Below are 22,170 nucleotides of genomic sequence, written 5' to 3'. Positions count from 1 at the left end.
TTTTCCAATAAACAAATCTCCCATGCTCCTTAAAGTCTTCATCTCCCAGGAGCTCACTGTGAAGGGAGTTAGCTACTAATTTTTCACCTTCCTTGTTTTAATAAGACCCTGACAATAATGTAGTAGATCTCCTTGGAGTAAAGTTAGTCCATATATTTCCTCATCTACTCATATAGGCCATCCTGTTATTATTTCAAAAGGAGACACCAATGTTTACCAAAAAGGCATAGATCTAAGGTTCAGAAGCACTAGCAGAAGAGCTTTTGGCCATGGGAGATTAAATGCTTGTGACAGCTTTGCCAGTTGCACTTGATAATGTCATGTCCTTTATACCAGACCTGAAGATTGGGGAGGATAAATGCAGTGAAAATGCTGCATTGTTGGCCAGATGTTCTGGATAGATTTGTCCAGTTAGTGACTTACCCCGTCACTGTGTAATTCAGAAGGAATTCCCCAAATAGGAATTATCTTTTTTAATAACAGTTTACCTACTGTTAAAGCCATTGCTCTTCTGCATGGAAAAGCTTCAATCCAGTGAGAAAACATGCAGGTCATTACCAAGATATGTTTGTTTCCTTGAGATGGTGGCATTTGGACAGAGTCCAATTGCCATACATCAGAAGGTCCCTTAGGAAGAGGAAAGTTAGCCTTGTGACACATGAAGTGACTTTCCAGAATTGTATTCAGGACATACATTACAGTGAGCATACACCTTATATGAGCCACCATGGGAAAGTTTCCAAACATACGCTGTTTTTCCTATAGAATCATTTTTTTTTCAGGTGTCTAGTGACTAAAGAAATATTTGTATATATATAATGCTGGAGCAACGGCAGTTGGGCTCCAACAGGTACTACAGGTTTCTCATCAGGTCCAAACCATATTTGTGTTACAGGGTTAAAAATCTCCCCCTTTTGATTGCTGTATGTTTTTCTTCGGTGGCAATTTTTTGAGCCTGTAGAATAAACTCCCTTTTTGAGTTAGCAGGGTTAACAGAGAGCAGTGGACATTCTCAAGACTGGACAGAATGATTATTTAAAGCAGCTTGCTTGGCAGCAGCATCAGCAAGCTAATTTCCTTTAGCTTCTATAGTCTTAGATTTGGAATGCCCTGGTGTTTTAGTTGCTGACTCTTGGCAATTGTACAGCGTTTAATGACTGCAGCCTGTTTTCCATTTTTTTCCCCTAGCCTGTCCTAGAGAGGTTAAAAAAAAAAAAGGGCACCTCATTGCCATAACATTCCAAAGGCATGATGACGGTCGGTATAAGTATTTGCTATCTGGTGTTTAGCTAATTGACAAGTTCAAGTTAAAGCAATTAATTTTGCTTGTTGTGCTGACTTAATTTCCGGTAAATAAGAGCTTTCAGTTATGTCCGTTGTGGACATGACTGCATATCCAGCTTGGTAATGTCCTTGCTCATCTTTTAAGTAGGACCCATCTATAAACCAAGTTATATCTGTATGGTCAGTGGGAATTTCTTGTAAGTCATTTCCAGAAGCTAGAAGATAAGCCATTATTAAAATGCAGTCATGGTCATTTGAGGTCAACAGTCCTTTCTATAGACCAGTCTAGCACAGAGGCCCTTTTTAAGTGGAAAATATAAATTCAAGAGTCAGTTCCCTTCAGTTTTACTGTGCATAAGTTAAGAGTACCTGATGAAGGTCCTTCCATCTAAGTTGGAGAGAGTCCTTTAAATGGTGTCTTTTGCGGTATTTATAATCTCCTGGGTGCAGGTCATGGGGCATCTGATCCTTATCTAAAGGTAGATTACTGTGATCAGCTTCAGAAACAAGCTTAGAACATCCTTTTAATAATTAAGTTAAACTTTACAATAATGTGACATACAACAAAGAGGCATCTTGGATGTAGATAAATATCAAACATCAATATCCATAAAGGTGTATCATTGAAATATAATTTGACTGATAAAAATGAAAATAATTTAGAGAAAAAAATTAAGACTGATTTGTTTACAAAATAAGCCTGGTTTTAATACATTCGGCCTGATTATTTACATAAGTCTAATTGGTCATATGGGCTCTTTTAAATTTGACTTTGCTGGAACTTTTCATAAGGCATCTCAAATGCCTTTTCCTCAAGGCCTCTCAAGGCCAGGAAAGCCATGCCATTAGATTCTATCTGCAGTACCTACAGATTTAGGTGAATTCCTCTCTTCTCCTCCAAAATATCTTGAGATTCCTGTATCTGCCAGGAAGTGGCCTTCATTATTCACTTGGAAAGGCTGCTAGGAACCTGAGAGTCTCCCAATTCTGGAGGGATCAGGTTGAGAGAAAAAAACAAATGCTTCAATTCTGCTTACAAAGGTATAATGTACCAAAGTGCTGGAAGTCCTAATTAGCTTAAGGGGAAAGGTTTCCTTATATCTGGAAAACAGATTAAAAACCAATAATGTTTTAGACAAAAAAAAATCAGAAAAATCATCATATTTACCAATTCATTTAATCCCATGTAATTGATTCTTGTTCTTGTTTGAGTCCAGTTCTTCCATTAGTTTTGTTGACCTTGCCTGATGATTGAGGATGATAGTGATAATGTTAAGAAATTTGTGAGGTTTTTTTTTTTATTACGGCTTGTGTAATTTGCCCAGTGAAGTGGGTGTCTTCAACACTGGAGATTGTAGAAGGTATACTCCAAACAGAAAACACATTTTTAAACAGTTTGTCATTGTGAGGACATCAGCCTTGCAGCACAGGAAGGCGTTACCTCACCAAATAAAAATTGGGGTTTGCCAGGGAGCCGAGAAGAGCCAAGTGGCCAGTGTGGGTTTCCCATAGCCCTGTTTACTTCACAGCTGTTTTTTACAATCTTAATTTCTGACTCAAGACCAGACTGTTGCCGTGTCACAAGGACATCAGATGGCAAAAGTCTAACAGTGAGGGGTTAATTTTATAGAAGCAGAATCGACTTTACCCACATGTGCCATAATCTTATAAATTCTGTTGTTGTTGCCTTTGCATGAAAGTCAGGGCATTTCCCTAATACTTGGGTTCAGTCCCTTTAGTTTGAGCCTCAATTTTGATGACATAACATTTTATGTCAGGACATAAAAGATTTCTAGGAATTTCATTATCATTTTTGGGACATTTGTAATACGTATACTTACACAGACGTAAAGGAGACTTAATGTTACCTTTTGTTTGACAGTGCTTCCCATGTAATATAATATACCAAACAATCCTAGCTGAAGAATTTCAGATGCCTCAGGGGCCCTCTGAAGCATCCCAAAGTTAGCTAGAGAAAGAAACTTAATCTGTTATCAAAAGCAGCATTCTAAGAAAACTTTGTTCTCAGCAGAGAGAGCCAAATTCCAGCCTTGTGTTAGCTTACTACTAATATCTAACTAAATTCAATCTAATCTTAATCAACCCTGACCATGTACAAAATTGTTTTCTTAAGGTTCCGTTTTCATAAAATTTCTATGACTTTCTGTATCCATATTAATTTAGCCCTGATTTTTTCCCATCCATAAACAACCAGCTCTAGTACAAAATTATTTTTCCCCCTCAATAAAAATATCTCCATTCTTATAAATTGGAAGTTAGAGATTTGCAGATACTAATATATGTATATAATAAACAACAAGTTTGTACTGTATTACTCAGGGAACTATATTCAATATCTTGTATTAACATATGGTGAAGAAGAATATTAAAATGAATATACGTATGTTCATGTATGATAGAAGTATTGTGCTGTACACCAGAAATTGACACATTATGAACTGACTATATTTCAATAAAAATGTTTATATATACAAAAAAACCCTCCATTCTTTATACCTTTTGCCAACATATATCCTTCTTGGTTTACACACTGAAATGCTTTATTATTTCTAGTAGCTTTAAATATGTATTAACAATTTTTAACCCTTAAAAAACCTTAATCTCTAATAAAAATCAAGAAGCAAGCAATTTTGAACTTGTTTGTTATACCAGCATTTTCTCATTAGCAAACTCACAAATATTTCCACAACCTCTAAAAACATTTTTCTCATAGCATAATTTCTTTTTTAATGTGGTACAAGATGTGTGCCCCTTAAACCCAAACATCTTTAGTTTTTGTCTAAAGACATAAATTTAGACTGCTTAGCAATGAATGTTACAGTATTTTTATCTTAATTGGAAATATCTGGATATTCAGTGAATTCCCATCACTTAATTTACCAAAACTCAAGTTTCAAATTACCAAACATCTGGAGAAACTATTTTTAGGCAGACATATCAAAAAACGTAATCAGTTTTAAAGAGTTTAGCTAAAAACTTTTATCCCATTTATCTCTATTTCATTACTTACGAAAATATCATACCAAGTTAATTTTCTTGCTGACAGATTTTGTAACAGAGATAACATGAACTTAATGACTTTTAGTAAACTTAGGAAAAATAAAAGTATTATACTTGATGACCGTAAAGACATGTCTGCATTAATCAAACCAACAACTTAGGCTTGTTTTCATTTATTAAAGATTAAACCTAGATCATGCAATCCGTTAAAATTTGGATTTTTTGTTACATTTAGAATTTGTAAAAGTACTTACTTTAAAGTCAGTTGAATAGAGCTCTTTTAACTAATTCATACTGATGTCATCCAGAGGTAGAAACATACCACATTTATAACATGTAACAGACATCCAGATAGACACAGAGATCTAGTTTTCCTGCTTGAGATTAAAAGGATTTTTTTTTTTTTAGGTTTTAGATTCTGTTAATTGAGCCAAGGCTATAGTCTCAGGCAATATGGATGGGCTGCGTTTGCATTTCAAAGACGCAATAAGAATTACAACTTTTCTTTGTCTCCTAGGAATACTGTTCTCTCTCAGGATCAGAATTTTGAAAAGATGTTTTATCAAGCCAGCTGTATTTAGTTGTGCATGCAAAAATCTGTTTTGGAATGTCAAAAAAAGCTTCATCCTGGCTATTTTAGGGTTAGATAAGTATTTGCAGGTATTGGCTCCATCCCAGTTGAAGCCGGAGTTCCAGTGGGCGGCTGCCTATCTGGGGGCTGGGAGCCTTTGGAAACACAGTCTCCCACTTTTAGTTTCACATTATTATAAAATGCAAATCTAAAATTAAATTTAGGTATTTGGATTTCCAATTTTAAGCCACACTAAAAAAAAAAAAAAAAAAAAAAGTCAACCCAGTTCACTCCAAAATTCCTTCCGGGCCGCCCTGCCTGCAAATTCCCTTTAGGTCCCTTGCCTAGAAGTTCTCCCTAGGTCCTCTGCCTAGGAAATATACCAGTACCCTCCTAAGACTCCATAATATGTCTTAAGATAACATTTCATATAAAAGTTGTGGACTATCACTTAATGCAAGGAGATCTGGATATTAGGGAAGACTCACCAAATCACTTGAAAGGTGCTATGAAGCCAGAGGGGCCCAAGGGGCCCGTGCTTGGTACTGAGCACCAGTCCGAAGTAGACTCCAGGAGACCTCAGATGGGTTTTTCTGATATTCTGCCAACTATGCCAAGTAACGTTGACAAAAATAATCTATAAACAATAATAAGAATAGAAAAGAGTTTTATTTGAGCCAGACTGAGGACTAACCTGGAAGCCTGCTTCCCAGATTTCTCTGAGAAACTGCTCTGGAGAAGCAGGGTTTTCAGCACAGTTTTGTATCTTGTCAGAAAAAAAAAACATTAAATAAGTCAGGGTTACATTTCTTCAAGCTTTCAAAAAAAACAAACAGCGGCATGTACACAGTGAGTCACTATGATCTTGGCAACTGGGAAGGGAGTCTTATCAAAGGAGGACCAGTATTAGTGTCTCAGGAAGAGGGGCATTTACTCTTTATTTTTAACATGGACGGTCTTTACTTCTGGTCAGTGTGCCCTTTAATAATCAAAGCAGATGTACAATGAATATTTGTGAGGCCACAAAAAGGTATTTTAGCATAAAATCTAAGTTAACTCAAGTATAAGCCAGAATGACTTCCCTGTATCTCAATTATGTGAAAAAATTTTTTTCACATTTCAAACACTTACTATGGAAAAATTAAAACATACATAGAAGTATAAAGGTATAGAGGTTGGTATAATTTAAACATATATAAAAGTATAGAGATTATTATATGCTTATTAAGTCCCTATATACCCATCACCCAGCTTCAGTAGTACCAAATCATGGCCAATCTTGTTTCATTGACTCTGCTACCTCCTCTCTCCATTTATTATGCTGAAACTATCCCAGACATATCATTTCATTATAAACATTTCAATGTATATATAAAAATGATGACTCAAATTTTAAAAATACAAACACCATGTCCATACCTAAGGCATTTAGGCAAGAAAATGGAATAAAGGACATACATGTTGGAAAGGGAGAAACAAACTACCTCTATTTGTAGATGACATTCTATATAGAAAGCTCTAAGAAATCCATAAAAAAAAAATACATAAGTGCAGTAATTTCATATGGAATTTCACATAGAAATTCAAGAGAGGGGAGGGTATAGCTCAAGCGGTGGAGCGCATGCTTGTCATGGATGAGGTCCTGGGTTCAATCCCTGGTACCACCATTAAATAAATAAATAAATAAACCTAATTACCTCCCCCTCCACCCCCCCAAATAATAAAAAAAAAGAAATTCAAGAGAACCAGAATAGGCAAAACAGTCTTGAAAAAGATGACTTGTTGGAAGACTCACAGTTCCTGACCTCAAAAATTACTACAAAGCTGCAATAATTGAGACCGTGTGGGGTAGGCATAAGGATAGGAAAATAGATCAGTGGAATAGAAGAGTCCAAAAATGAAACTGCACATTTATGGTCAATGATGTCTGACAATAACTTCAAGGAAATTCTATGGGAAAAGAATAATTTTTTTCGACAAATGATGCTTAGACAATTAAGTATCCACATGAAAAAGAACGAAGGTGGACCCCTACCTCAGACCATATTCAAAAATTAGCTCAAAGTGGATACAAGACCTAAATACAAGAGCTAAAACTATAAAATTTATAGAATGATATGGAAAAATCACTGGATTGGGCAATAGTTTAGATATGATACCAAAAGCACAAGGAACAAAAGAAAAAAATTTGACATCAAAATTTAAAAGTTTGGTGCTCCTAAGGACACAAGAAAATGATAAGACAATTCACAGAATGGGAGAAAATTTTTGCAGATTATGTATCTGATAAGGGAGTTGTATTTAGAATATATGAAGAACTATTATAATTCAATAATAAAAAGCCAAACCATTTTTTAAAATGGGCAAAGGGTGTGAATAGACATTCCTTCAAAGATATCCACAAGGCCAATATGCATATTCTCCATCAGAAAATGCAATTCAAAATGAAAATGAGATACCATGCACAATTAGACAATTATAATCAAAAAGATAATAATAAGTAATATTAAGGATGTAGAAACACATTGGAACCCTCATACATTGCTGCAAATGTCAAATGGTACGACCACTTCAGAAACAGTCTGATAGCTCTTCAAATGATTAAACGTGGAGTTACCATGTGATCTACCAATTCCACTTCTAGATGCATATCCAAGGAAAATGAAAACATTATGTCCTCAGAAAAACTCATACACGACCCTTCATGGAAGTATTATTCATAATAGCCCAAAACTGGAAACTGGAATTTCCACCAATTGAAGGATACTTTAAATGTAGTATGTCCAGATAATGGATAATTATATAATTATTTGCAATAAAGATGAACTAAGAACCAATACATACTACAACGTGGGTGAAACTTGAAAACATGCTGAGAGAAACCAGTCACAAAGGACCAGTTGTCTTACAAATGTCATTTTTTGTTTATAAAAATTGCAATCCATATGTAGAATCTAAAAAAATTTTTTAAATGAGCATAAATGCAGAACAGAAACTGACTCAGACACAGAATACAAACTTATGGTTGCCAAGGGGGCGGGGAGTGGGAAGGGACAGACTGGGATTTCAAAATTTGTAGATGCTGACAGGCATATGCAGAATAGATAAACAAGATTGTACTGTATAGCACAGGGAAATACATACAAGCTCTTGTGGTAATTCACAGCGAAAAAAATGTGACAATGAATATATCTATGTTCATGTATAATTGAAAAATTGTGCTCTACACTGGAATTTGACACAACATTGCAAAATGACTATAACTCAAAAAAATGTTAAAAAAAATTGCAATCCAGGTAAGATTCAGTTTGTTTATGTAAATCAGGATCCAGATTATCCAGGTTTTTTTTTTTAATACATTACGATTAGTTCGTGTATCTCTAGTTTCTTTTGTAAAAGGCAGGTTTATTGAGGTATTTTTATGCAATAAAATCTACTCCTTCTAAGCATAGTTTGATGAGTTTTGGCAATGCATACATTGCATACTTACCACAATAATCAAGATCTAGAACATTGATATCACCCCAGAAAGTTTATTCATACACTGCAGTCAGTTCTCACCCTTCCCATCCTCAGCCACTGGTAATCACTAATCTGTTTCCTGTTCTGTAATTTGCATTTTGAAATCACCTATAGCTTTTTGGGTCAGTTTCTTTTCAATTAGTCTGGTGCTCTAGGATTCATCCATAATGGTACATTTATGAGTACTTCATTCCTTTTTATTGCTGAGTAGTTTTCCCTTGCATTCATATATCACAATTTGTTTATATATTCACTCGTTTTGATGGACAGTTGGGTTGTTTCCAGTTTGGGGCTGTCTTGAACAAAACTGCTGTGAACATTCACATACATATGTGTGCACATATATTTTTATTTCTATTGGTTAAGTACCTAGGAATGGGATTACTGTATTATATGGTAAGGATATGTTTAAGTCAATAAACTAAGAACTGTTTTCTGAAGTAGCTACACTTTGCATTCCCACCAGCAATGAATGAGAGTTCCTGATGCTCCACATCCTCATCAGCATTTAGTGTTGCCACCATTCTAACAGGTGTGTGGTGGTTTCTCAATTTTAAGTCAACTGTACTTCAATTAAAAGGCAAACCAATAACCCATTTAAAGTACAGACAGAAGAACAGAACACATTTTTCCCAAAGAGGAAATGCAGATGGCCCACAGGAACACGAAAAGCTGCTCAGCATCCCCCTTATGAGGGAAATGCAAATCAAAACCACGATGAGACACCACCTCATACCTGTCAGAATGGCCATCATCAAAAAGAACACAAGTAACAAATGTTGGCAAAGACGTGGAGAAAAGGGAACCCTTGTACCCTGTTGGTGGGAATATAAATTGCTGCAGCCACCATGGAAAACAATATGGAGGTTTCTCAAAAATCCAAAAACAGAACCATCACATGGCCCAGCAGTTCCACTCCTGGGCATATACCGGAGAAAAACAAAAACATTAATTCAAAAAGATACATACACCCTGCTATTAACAGCAGCACTATTTACAATCACCAAGACATGGAAGCATCCCAAATGCACATCAGTAGATGAATGGATAAAGAAGATGTAGCACATATGCAACAGAATACAACTCACCCACAAAAAAGAAGGATATTTTGCCATTTGCAGCCCCTCACTCACTTTTTTTTTTGCACTTCAAAAACTATAATTTTATAACTGGCATAAACAATTCCATTGCATCGTAAACAACAAAATACCTAGAAATAAACCTAACCAAGGAGGTTACCTATACTCTGAAAACTGTAAAACATTGATGAAGGAAATTGAATATGACACAAAGAATTAGAAAGATACCTTGTGCTCTTGGATCAAAAGAATCAATAGTGTCAAAGTGGCCGTACTGCCCAAAGCAATCCACAGACCCAGTGCAACCCCAGTTTTATCAACGGCTTCACTCGTGTCCACCTAACTGCTCTCTTGGGATCAGGCCCTGAGCAGTTGAAAGCAGGGAATGGAACTTTTACGAGACAACTGAACAATCATGCAGGGACCACTTTATCAATTCTTTTATACATGTCATTGTTTCAGTTGTGATTCAAACAGATGTGAGCCAACTATTTTGACCACTCTGCACCAGAAGAGTCAAATTCCGATTTTGTTATTCTGCTATTGTTCAATTATTAGTTTTTACCAATTGTATTTTGTATCATTTCATTCATCTGAAAGTGAGTGAAATTTTCCTCACACATTCTTTTCTTTTGAGGTACCTAGAAAGAACCTTTGGTTAATTTGGTAAATTTAACACTGAGCAGTTAGTTTTTGACTGTTGCCTTTGTGCAGGCTGGCATATGCATCCCAACTTCACCTTACATAAATATTTTATTTTTGAAAATGGATCTACTTTGCAGCAGATCCAACACCTCTGTGACGTGCACTGAACTCTTCTGTAGCCCGAACCCTTACAGTGCTGCCTCAAAGCCTCACTAGAATGGAATTTGAACTCAGGAAATTACTGTATCATTTCATTCATCCTGTAATTCACTTATTCAACAAGCATTTCTTTTGTTAACTTTTCACCCAGCACTGCAGTAAATACCAAAAACTGAATAGAAATAATGGCTTTTGAAAATTGTGCAAGGCACAAATATTTCTCCTAATTAAGTTCCCTATTGATAAATCCTCTTTCTTTTGATGAATAGCACTCTTTTTGTTTGGAGATGTCTACTTTTCCATGAAATTAAATAGCAGTTAAAGCTCTGAAAGAGGCAAGATTACAATGGGCTGAAACTGTTGGTGTATCAACCCCAAGGGAGTGATGCCTTTTCTTTCTACAGCAGAATTGGGTCCATGTCTTTTGTGGTTTCCTTCACATCTATGGGGTAGTTATGACTTCACCATTTCCCCCTCTTAAAGTGGAGTCCCTGTTCTTTTTTCCCGACCTGCTCTCAGGTAGCAGTGCTGTGAATGCACACCGCTTGTGTATCAGACTTGTATTACCGTCATTAATATGAAAAGAATTACAGCCTTGTGCCCTGTGGCCTCGTTCTGTTCGCAGTTCAGTTGTTGACTGTGTCATTCACAAGTGCCTAAAGCATGCTTATCCCAGGTATAAGCCTCAGGAGTAAGAGCCAGCGATAAAACGAGCAATATGATGGTAACTATACCTAGCAGAGGAGCAACTGTGACTCATTTTCACTTTGAAAGAAATTATTCTTTAAAAATAAATATGGGGGGGTGGGTTATAGCTCAGTGGTAAAGCGTTTGCTTAGCATGCATAAGGTCCTGGGTTCAATCCCAGGACCTCCATTAAAACTTCAAAAAATGTTGTAGATAAATTAAAAAAAAAATGTGGATCTATATTTAACAGACAATATTAATCACTACTAGAATGACTTGTGCATACCTGCCTTCGACGGCTCTCTATGACGGCTCCTTTAAATGTGTATGTCCACTTCCAGCTGTTTTCAAACTGAAGTAGCCTATAAACCAGATTACTAGGTTAGCACTCAAATTATATATTAAAATCTTGTTTTAAGACATACACAATTAAACTACACATACCACAAAAATTAGTGGATTTCCTTGACAGAAGTATTTGGCATATTTGAAACCTACTCTTTGATATAAACAAGGTAATTTCTTTATTTTGATAGACTGAGCAACTTTTTTTAAATTGAGTCTCCTGAGTAAAATGCATATTCTGAAAATCAGAATTAATGCCCCAGTCTTGCTTTTTGTTCATAGTGGGAATGAGAAACAGTGAACGAAAAGTGGACCTGATGTTAGGATGAACCAGAAGGCAGGCAGGAAGGGAGATGGGTTTTCTTTTTTTTTTTTTTTTACTGTGGTGTAGCTCTGAGTTCATCGTTACTTCCTCTGATCTGAAGTATCCTTTCTTTTCATACTACATAAAATAATGTTAAGATTGGTTTTAAATTATTGGTTGACCTTTACGGGTTAATATTGTTCGGTGACTCGTTTCAGTGCTTTCAAAGAGAAGTTACTTATATGTCCTATGGCCACTTAGGGATGCCACAGTAAATACATAAAGCAATTATTTTAAACCATTAGTCTATTTTCTGAACATTTCTATTTGTCAGCTACCATTCCTCCTTTCTTACATTATTAAATTAGTTTTTACTACAACATTCATGAGTAGCTGAGTAGAGAAAATACGAACTTTGGAGTTAAACAGGCTTGAGTCAGATAAGAACTCAAACCCACTAACAGCTGTGCACTTAGGCAAACTAACCCTGCCCGAGCCTCAGGTTACCCATCAGCACAGTGCAGGAAATGACACCTACGAAGGGTGGAGGATTAGAAAACCTATAGAACACCTCACCCAGCACCAGGCAGATAGTAGACATTTAACAAAAACCAGCTCTTTCCAGAAGGCAATACAAATGTGATGATACTCCAAGGGGTCTGTGTTCTGCAGTGTTTAACAACCAGCTGGAAAGGACCTTGTTATCTCCAAGGTGAGGCTAATACTTACCTTAGAGTGGCTGTGAAGTTTAATTTAGATGAGAAAACACATAGCATGCTTATTATAATAACCAGTACATTATCCCGGGCATTTTACACAGTCATTTACAGACGCTATCTTTTTGCACCTTTATAACAACCCAATAAAGTAATTACTGTCATTATCTGCCGTTTACAGGGGAGAAAACCAAGTATGACTTGTCCACTCAATTACCCTTTCAGTTTACAATGAAACTGAGACCAAAAATGTGAAACAGTCTGAGTTCAGGTTGTGATGAAGGGCTCAGCCTCAGAACCTCACTTTTAAAGGCTAGGATGTACTCAGATGCCCACATGTTAAAGGTAGACCATTCAAACCTGAAATCCAGGTTTACCTCCCCTTGCACGTAAGCACAGTGTACTACTCATTTCCCTTAAAGCTTAGAGGTAAAGAGATTGACCAGGGGAGGAAATAATCTAAGGAATAAAAGATATAAATGTGTATGAATAAAGGCAAGAGGCATGACCCCGCGGTCTCAAGGCTGACATGGGTCCTGACTGTCTCAGGCGGTAACAGCAGAGTTGCGGCTCCAGCAAGGAGGGCCCTGTTGGGTCACAGGAGCCCTGACATGGAGGCAACCGGTTAGCAGCAGGGCTCCGGGTCAGGCCGATGCAGGGCCCCACGGACAGCAGTGTGTTGCTCTCAAGCGTTTCTTTATCCCTGGAGCCAGGCTTATGGCTGAACACCTGAGATCCCAGGTGAAAATCCCTGCTCAAGTCCTAACCCTGCCTTTCTGTGAAAAAAAGGCAAGTTCCAGTGCCTAGCACACAATCAAGGTGTTGCTGGAACCTCGGAGTTTGGAGGAGAGAAAGGTTGATTGCTGGGCCACAAGAACAAATGGCTCGTGCCCTGAAACCCCCGAGAACTCCCCGAAGGGTTTCAGCTGGGCATTTTTAAGGCCAGGGAAGGGAGGGGCGGCCCAGGGAACGCGGTCAGCTGTGCACAATTCTCTGACTGGTTGATGGTGATCAACCCTTAGGCACCAGGAGGTCCGGGGGCTATGTGCTCATCATCAGCAAGTGATTAATTCCTTCCATTTGGTGGTGGGTTTTTTAGCATCTGAAGAATTGGAAATATGCACAAGATATTATTATCTGGGTACTTCAGAGAGGAGCTACAGCAGGGGGTACGGGGAGGGGTCTGTCCCGGGAAGACCCCACAGGGTCCTGCTGGGTTACAATTTCCCCCCTTTTCTTTGATACTCCTCAATCTTGAGGAGAACTGATTGGACAAGAAGGGGAACAGTATTTGGACAGGGATGTCAGCCATGAACTCAGCAGAGGAACTCGGTTTCACCCTCTAATCCCGTTCCATCCCTCCCTCAGTCTCTCAGGGAATCGGGCGATGACAGCTCGGGCTGCTTCCTGCTGAAACGTGGCGTGTGGGCCACCTCGATCTGGGAAAGGACCCTGAGTTGGAAATATTCCCGAGTTCCAAGTCCTGGATCCGAGTCTTCTGTCGTTAGATCTCACTCCCTGGGGAATTCAGGAGACTAAGCTGAACACCAGTCTGGACCTGGCACTGTGGGGGACACTTGCAGCCAGCTATCTACTTTTATCTGAGTAGGTTTAACTTTCAATGTGGTATTACCATTTGTATAACAAGAGCCATTGCCCACTACATGTCTCCTTTTTTCTGCTAACACCTGATCTAAAGTAATTTTACTGTGTAAAAATTAAGCTAAAAGAGGAGACCTTGAGGTCAGAAGGTTGCAGCTGCCATCTGCCAGCAACACCACTTTGAGAACGGCTAGTGGTGTCCTGAGTCTGACACAGCTCAGAAAATCCGAGTTCTCAACAACCCAGGAACACGTCTGAAATCACGTCCGCAATGGCCACCTCGTTTTACCTTGGATGTCTGGACCACAGCTACTCCATTTAGACTTTCAAATGCATCCCCCTCCTCAAGGCCAAACAAGACGTACAATGCAAGTCCCAAAGGCCACGCAGCAGGCCGCTTTGGTCAGTAAAGTTTGAGTCAAACCATGCACAGGCCAGAATGACTTCCCACACCTCAGTACGTGCAGATATTTCCATCAGTATTTCCCCTTCTGATTTCAAATCTTTCAATAGAAAACACTGATGATCAAAATATCTGTCCCTTGATGTGCGGGTGGTAGCTCCTGCCCCCGGCTGAGATCACGTCTGAGGCCTCCTTTCTATCTGCCATGTTGGGGGACAACTAACTGGATACCCTGAACAGGCTCAGGGGTATGTTAATGGGGAAACACCTTTCAGGCCATACTTTTTATCACTTATACCCAGTTGTCACACAAGCATTGTACATGTGCTTTTCGCAACAGACTTCAAGCAGTGTTACACACCACGAGTAGTTATGCTCCGTGACAGCTCCATGAGAGAACTCTCCTTCTATCCTAAACATTGGGGGCAATATTGATAGGGAGACAAATATTTGGTAAATATTTCAATTAGAAAACAGTTTAAAAGCTATTAATACTTCAGAAAAACCAAAAAAACTGTAGCATATTCGTCAGTTCACTCAATCCCATGCAATCACTCCATTTTACTAACAGTTTTCTGAAATCAGTTTATTAGACTTCTTGAATATCTTACCTAGCTCAGCATTATCTAAAGAAAACCGTACTTGTTAAAAAGTCTTTTTCATGAGTCCTCTCAAAGGTGAAGCAGTTCTGCAAAGCATCAGCTTAACTGTCTACTAATGACAAAGACCCAAATAGGCAAGGTCTCATTACAATGTTTTTGACAAGAAGCTTAATCCAGCATTAAATTAACAACGAGAATTATGACTGATAGCATTTTACCAAGACACATCTAAATTTCAGAAACCTTTTATCATTTCTAGAATGTCCATATTAACAACATCTACTGTATAATCCGAGAAGGCTTACTTCACAATGCTTCCCATGTGATTCAACATACAGACCAATCCTAGTTAAATATTTTTCTCTGAGATGTCTCAGAGGCCCTTTGAAGCATCCCAAAGTTAGCTGAAGTTAGAACTTTAATTAGAATTTGACAGGAAGTTTGTCAAAATTATTAAAAAGTTTCACACAATCTGTTATCAGAAGCATTCTAAGTAAATCTGTTCTCTAAGAACCAGATCTAGTCCTGCACCAGCCTACTTTTAATAACAAAATCCATTTACCTAATTCAGTTTAATCTTATTTCAGCCCAACCATGCATGAAACTCCTTTCTTAGGGCTCCCCTTCTACAAACTTTTCACAACTTTCTGTATCCATATTAGTTTGTCTTATCTTTTCCCATCTAGAAACAACCAGCTCTAGGACCACATCACTTATTTCTTAACAAAATGCAATTATATTTCTCATACTTTTTTCTCCTAAAAACATATATCCTACTCTCCTACTATATACCAAAATGCCTCCCCCATTATTGTTAGTAATTTAATTACATATTTAAATTAGAATCCTCAATTCTTAAAAATTTTTAATTTCTAGTGGATGTTTCAGTATCTTTGTTTGGAATGACCTAGCTATTCAACTATTCAATAAATTTCCATTATTTAATTTAATTTAGCATAACTCTAAAATTTCAAGTTGCCAACTATCTGGAGAGAATTTTAAGTAGACATTCTTAAAACAACTATTTCTAAAGAGTTCACCCAAAAGCTTTTCTCATTTGCATTTCATTCACTTATAAGAAATTTCATCAAACCCAGTTAATTTTTTTCTTTCTGCTGACAAACTGCAATGGAAGCAATATGAACCTATTGACTTTCAATAAACCTAGGTACAATAAAAGACATGTCTGTATTGATTATATCAATGTGAATGAAAAATACTGCAAGCCTTTATCAGTAAACAAAGGATGCTGAAGCCATCAAGTCAGTAGCCGCTGCTGCCACCCCCACAGTGAGCTTAGGTGCATACAAGCAGGCAGCCTCCACAGCCACCCACGCTGGTGCCCTCTGAGGGACTCAGAATAAGGACAGGACACTGGCCCTAGATAGTTGGGTGCTTGTCAAAGCAGTGATTTCAATGAGACCAGACATTTGCACCTTCCCAAACATAGAAAAGTGCTAAATTCTTTAACTTGAGATGTCTGGTTTTCTTTAGCAGTAATCTTTAATGTTCCAACTACCTGGTCTTTGTTGTAAAACGCCTATATATCCTGGCTCCTCCCCTACCTCTTCGGAGCAGTCCCTCAGAGCCATCTGAGAGGCTGTCATCCTGGGCTGGAAGGGGTTCGAGTCCTCAGCAATGTCCCCCGAATAAAACATAACTCTCAACTTTTAGGCTGTGCATTTATTTCAGTCGATGCCAACAAGCTTAAACTACCTTTAACAACAAATAATCAACTCAGTATTAAATATTTCCTAGATCACATGAACCTGAAATTTGCTCTACCTTCTTTTATATTTAGAAGTATTTAATTTGTAAGCACTTACTTTTAAGTCAATTATGTAGTGCTTACAAGTTATAAAGACAGAATCAGGGATCTCAGTTTTTCCACTTGAGTTAAAAAAAAAAACCCTTTTCCCCCCTTGAGCGCCCAGGTAGATCATGTGCATCTCAAAGGCACAGGAAGAGGAATGCAAATTCCTCCTCTAACAGCTTTTACAGAAAACCCAACCGGCTTTTACAGAAAACCCAACCTGCTTTTACAGAAAACCCAACCATCTAGGCTATTTTCAGGAATTTTTTTTTTTCCAGTTCCTAAATATCCACTTCAACTTAAAGAAATAACAGTAATAGACAAGTATCATTCACTCATATGCTTCACTTTCAGCAAAAGCAGGAAGAGAGAATAGGATCTGGACTCAAGTACTGACACACACACACACACACACACACACACACATACTCTCTCTCTCTCTCTCAAGTTAAAAGCCAAACTGCAGAAGGCCCACTTTGATAGCACAGCAGAGCCATGAGGGGCCATTGTTCTCCAGATCTCAGGGAGTACTGAGCCCACAGTGTTACAATAAAAAATATTTTCATTCATCTATCATTTTGCAAAATACACCCTAGAGGGACTCTAAGATGGAACAGCGCTCTGATCATCCATACTTAGTTATTCACGGCCAATGTGGTCAAATATCAACCAAATAACAATTCAGAACGGTCTCAGAGTCACAGTCCCTTAGCCCCAAAAAGGGGGATTCCCAGCCAAGGCCCCGTCAGTCCAAAAGGGAAGAACCCCAACCTGCGCCCCATCAGAGATGAAGCTGAACGAAGGACCAAGGCTAGAAAGGGAAAATCCCAACCAATCCTCCGCCAGCCAACAGGGAAGGACAACCTGGTGTCGTCACACGCCAGCCCTGCTACTCACCAGCAGTGTCTTAACCAACCAGTGCAGGCACTGACACACATGCAGACAACAAACATGGTCCCACAAACAAAACATCAAGTGAGGCGTAGCCCCAAGAGTTCCACTTCCACTCCCAGACGGAGGCCTCCAGAGTGGCTTGCCTCCCAAAAGCGAATGGGCCCAGAGTGGCTCCCAGCGAGCCCAGAACCACTCACTTCCGGGAAGGGAAGGAGCCCAGGTGGAGCAGGTAGAATTTTCCCAACCTGCTCAAGCCAGCGTGGCTCACACCAAAAAGATACACACAAAAATACAAACAACAAATAAGCTACAGTCACACAGAAAATCAGAGGAGGTGAAATCTAAAAATTCCACTTCCACTCCCAGAGGGAGGCCTCCAAACAGATGGGCCCAGCTCTCAAGAGAACAGACCCAGAGTGGCTCATTTCCCACAAGGGAATGAGCCGGATGGAGTAGAGAAAATTCCCAGCCTGCGTGAGCAAGCTGGAGCGACTCACCTGCAAGCGACATCGAGTGTGGACGCAGCTCTGGACCTTTCTTGGCTCCGAACAACTTCATGCCCAGGCGGCCGGCGCCTGTCAGGGGGACTTCCTCCCAGGTCCCTGGAGTGAGCTCCTCCGGCAGCTGCTGGGGACCCAGGGAAGGGGCTGCCATGGGCACAGACTCCTAGGCTGGCTCCTCAAAATCGTTACCCAAGGCAAGTTCCTGTGCCTGATGCACAGTGAGGCCAAAAATATACCGAAACGCTGGAGTTGGGAGCAGAGAAATGTTTATTGCTGGGCCAAACAAGAAGACACGACTCCTGCCCAAAAAACCCAGGATTCCCCCGAAGGATTGCAGCTGAGCATTTTTAAAGGAGAGGAGGGTGTCCCAGGGTGTGCGATCAGCTGTGCACAATTTTCAGTTTGGTTAATGGTGATCAATCCGTAGGCACCAGAAGGTCTGGGAGCTACGTGCTCATGATTATCAAGGAGTTAATTTATTCCATTTGGTGGTGGTTTTAGCATCTGAAGAACTCAGGAAATATGCATGAGATACTGTTATCTAGATGCTCCAGAGAGGAGCTGCAGCAGAGGACAGGGGGAGGGGTGTCTCCTAGGAAGGCCCCGCAGGGTCGGTTACACTCCTTAAATCCTTACTATGTTACTCAGGTCAAGCTATCATTCTCTCCGGAATCCTAATCCTCTTTAAAAGGATATATTTATACCTCAACAGCTCAGCGGTATTTAAGGGCAGGTCATGGGCAACTGACCCACATGAAAAGCCAATTGAATTTTCAATTCCTCGGCCAGAGGCTAAATCAAGTTCAACTTCACTCATACACTCTCTTGAGCACAGGTGCTGTCCTTTAACCACTCCTCAGTGTTGCTTCAATAGCAATAAACGCGAAGAGCCGGACGGGGATGACACCGCCCTCATACAGAGCCACAGCGGCTGCTGGCGGGTGTTGTCTTCAGATGTGATGAGACGGGTACAAGGTTGAAAAGCACGGAGGCCTCTTCCAGCTCTAAAGTCCCAGGATCTTTTCACATCAGCAAAGCCCTGCTAACCCAGGCACTCTCAAAGGAGTCAAGAGCAGTTGTCCTGTGAAGTTAAGAAGTACTAGCTCACATGAGTTCAGCACTGACTATGCCGAGCACTTTGCTCAGTCACCTAACAAGGCTTCGAGCTCCTTGTCTGGGCCAAGCACTGTTCTAGGCTTTGGAAATTCTGCAGTGTGTACGGCAAAGTCCCTCTCCTCAAGGACCTTAGACTAGTGGGAAAGACATAATAGGGGGGAAAGGTAATAATAAGATCATTTCGGAAGCAGTAAAGCACTATGAAGCAAGTAAAGTAGGTAATGTCAGAGTCACTTGAGTAGCTATCTGAGGCTAGGCTGGGAAAGTTCTCTCTGGGGAGGGGAGGATGTTCAGAAGGAGGGGGCCATGTGAGGGTCTGGGGAAGAGCGGTCCCAGTAGCAGGACCGATCAATGCGTGAAGGTCCTTGAAACCTAGAATGTTTGAAGAAAGGACTCACCTGGTGAGTGGTGCTGAATCTGCTGGCAGGTTGAGTAAGAAAAGTAGGTCATTGGTCCCCACTGTAGAGTCTTCTCCACAGAGTGATGAGGATGAGCTTCCAGCTGGAGTAAGTTGAGGAGAGAATAAGAAAGGAAGATGATGCAGAACATGCTCAGTTGTCTATCGCTGCCTTAAGAGACACCCAGCACTTAGTGGCTTCATGACATCCACTTTGCATGCAGAGCAGCAGTTTGGTCCAGGCTCTGTGGGGACACTGTCTGCTCCATTTGGTATCAGCTGGGTTGTCTGGAAGGCTGGGGCTGGGGTCGTCTGCAGGGTCACTCACTCCTACACCCACATGGCTGGTGGTTGAAGCTGGCTGTCAGACGGGATCCCTGCGTGTGCTCTGGGCTTCCCCACAACATGGTGGCCGCGTTCCAAGGACAAGTCCTGAAAGAGAGCCAGGTGCAAACCCCATCGCCTTTGATGACCACACCTTGGAAGTCACCTGGTGTCACTTCTGCCCATTCTCTTCACTGGGTACCACAAAGTCCAATCCAAGTTGAAGAGAGGGAGAAACAGACTCTTCCCCTTGATGAGATGAACATGTGAGACCAGGTCTATTGCTGTGCCATTTTCAGAAAGTAACATCTTCCACGAGGGGTTTCGTTGTAAAGGGAGCCAAAGTTAGTACAGTAGCTGGAGGACAGGAGTTCTCGGCGGGGCCAAGGGACCCAGTAGGCTCAGGGCCTGGGCCCACAGTATCTTCAATTTCTTTTAAATGTTTTTAATTTCTTTTAAAATCAGAAGAAAGAATTAATATAACATAGTCTAGACTGGACTGGGTTATTTATATTCATCTTTATACCAATGAGTGATAAAATAGCATTATTAATATTTACTTTTGTAATATTTAATTATCCATATTTATCTTATGACCTGTGAAGGCAAAGTGGGCAGGTCCAGGAAAGTCATGACGGGACCCCGAATGTGGGTTTTGTTTTATTTTGTTTTCATAAAGGTGATAGGTAAGTCCGTCTGCAGACAGGGCTGATCTATTAGCGATGGATAAATGGAGGCTGCAGAAGAGAAAGGGGCTTCTGTGGACGTGCAGGGCTTGAGCAGGCAAAGGGAGGTGACATCCAGACAACAAGCAGAGGGGCTGTCAGGTGGGGCGTGGGGAGAGGGACGCTGCCTCCGTCAAACCAGGAAAAGAGGCAGAGGGTGTGAGCCCGGTGCAGGGAGGTGTGTCTGCGGTGGAGGATGAAGAGGTTGTCTGATGCACCTACTTCTCTGTGAAATAAAGTATGTGACAAGGTCATCAGCTGAACGTGGGAGCAAGGGGAAGTTCTGAGGGCAGAAAGCGTCATGAAATAGTCACCTCCAGGAGCAAGGTAAAGTCAGCCAAGGAGAGCCTGCAGAACGACTGTCTGGTATTACCTGCAGCATATTTTCTGAATTTCTCCAGCTGTGTTCAGCCTCGTGGGTGCTGACGGGGTGTCAGTGCATCATTGGCGGATGGCCAAAGCCAGCTTCAGGTTTGGGCAAGTGAATAGTCAGAGGGAGAGTGGGGAGAAAAGACCAGGTCTTGGCAAGGAAATGACAAGAGTTCTGGGCTGTGGTGAAGCATAATGAGGAAAGTGAGGCTATGACAGATGTTTAAAAACATAGAGATCAACAGGTTGGAAGTCTTAGTAGGGCTGGTGAGTTGAAGCAGTGAAGCTGTTCAAATGAGTAGACGGAGAGGTGATGTTGGTGTCTGAAAGTTTCAGACGCTCTGTAGAAAAATTCATGGTATCAAGGCCAACAGTAGTGGTTCTCAAACTTCAGATGCCTTGGAAGCACCTGGAGGGCTTGTTAAAACACAGGTTGTGGAGGGGGAGGGTATAGCTCAGTGGTAGAGGGTATACTTAGCATGCATGAGATCCTGGGTTCAATCCCCAGTACCTCTATTAAAAAATAAATAAATAAACCTAATTACACCACCCCCATACACACACACATACACACACAAACAAAAAGAAGTTAAAAAAAATTTTTTAAAACCCCCACAGGTTGTGGCCCCATCCCCTAAATTCTTCCTTCTAGGAGAGGGAGGCCTGAGAACCTGCATTTCTAACAAGCTCCCAGATGTTACAGCTGCTGGCCCAGGGGCCACAGTGAATGGGTCCAAGGTGGGGTGGAAGCAAAGCTCTTTGGAACTGGAGAGATCAAGGGCTTTTGCAGCCAAAGGGTGGAATGGACCTGATGTCCACCTGATGCTTTGAGTCGAACAGTGACGTCACCAGTGAATGATGGCTCCAAGGATGAGTACAAGGGGGATGGAGTCAGACATGGCCCTAAAACGACAGGCATTTTTGAGGGGAAAAAGGTGGAGGCAACAACTGAACAAGGAGGAGGCCATCCCTCCTCTCCAGACCCCAAGGAATGTCTGATTTGAAAGAAAAACCCATCAGTACTTGAAAAGATGACAGAGGAAGTGCGCTTCCTCCTTCAGGAATGGCAAGGAAGTTAGAAGAACTTTG

Source organism: Camelus dromedarius, chromosome 19 (assembly GCF_036321535.1).
Source record: "Camelus dromedarius isolate mCamDro1 chromosome 19, mCamDro1.pat, whole genome shotgun sequence".
NCBI lineage: Eukaryota > Metazoa > Chordata > Mammalia > Artiodactyla > Camelidae > Camelus > Camelus dromedarius.
This window is presented reverse-complemented; position numbering follows the sequence as displayed.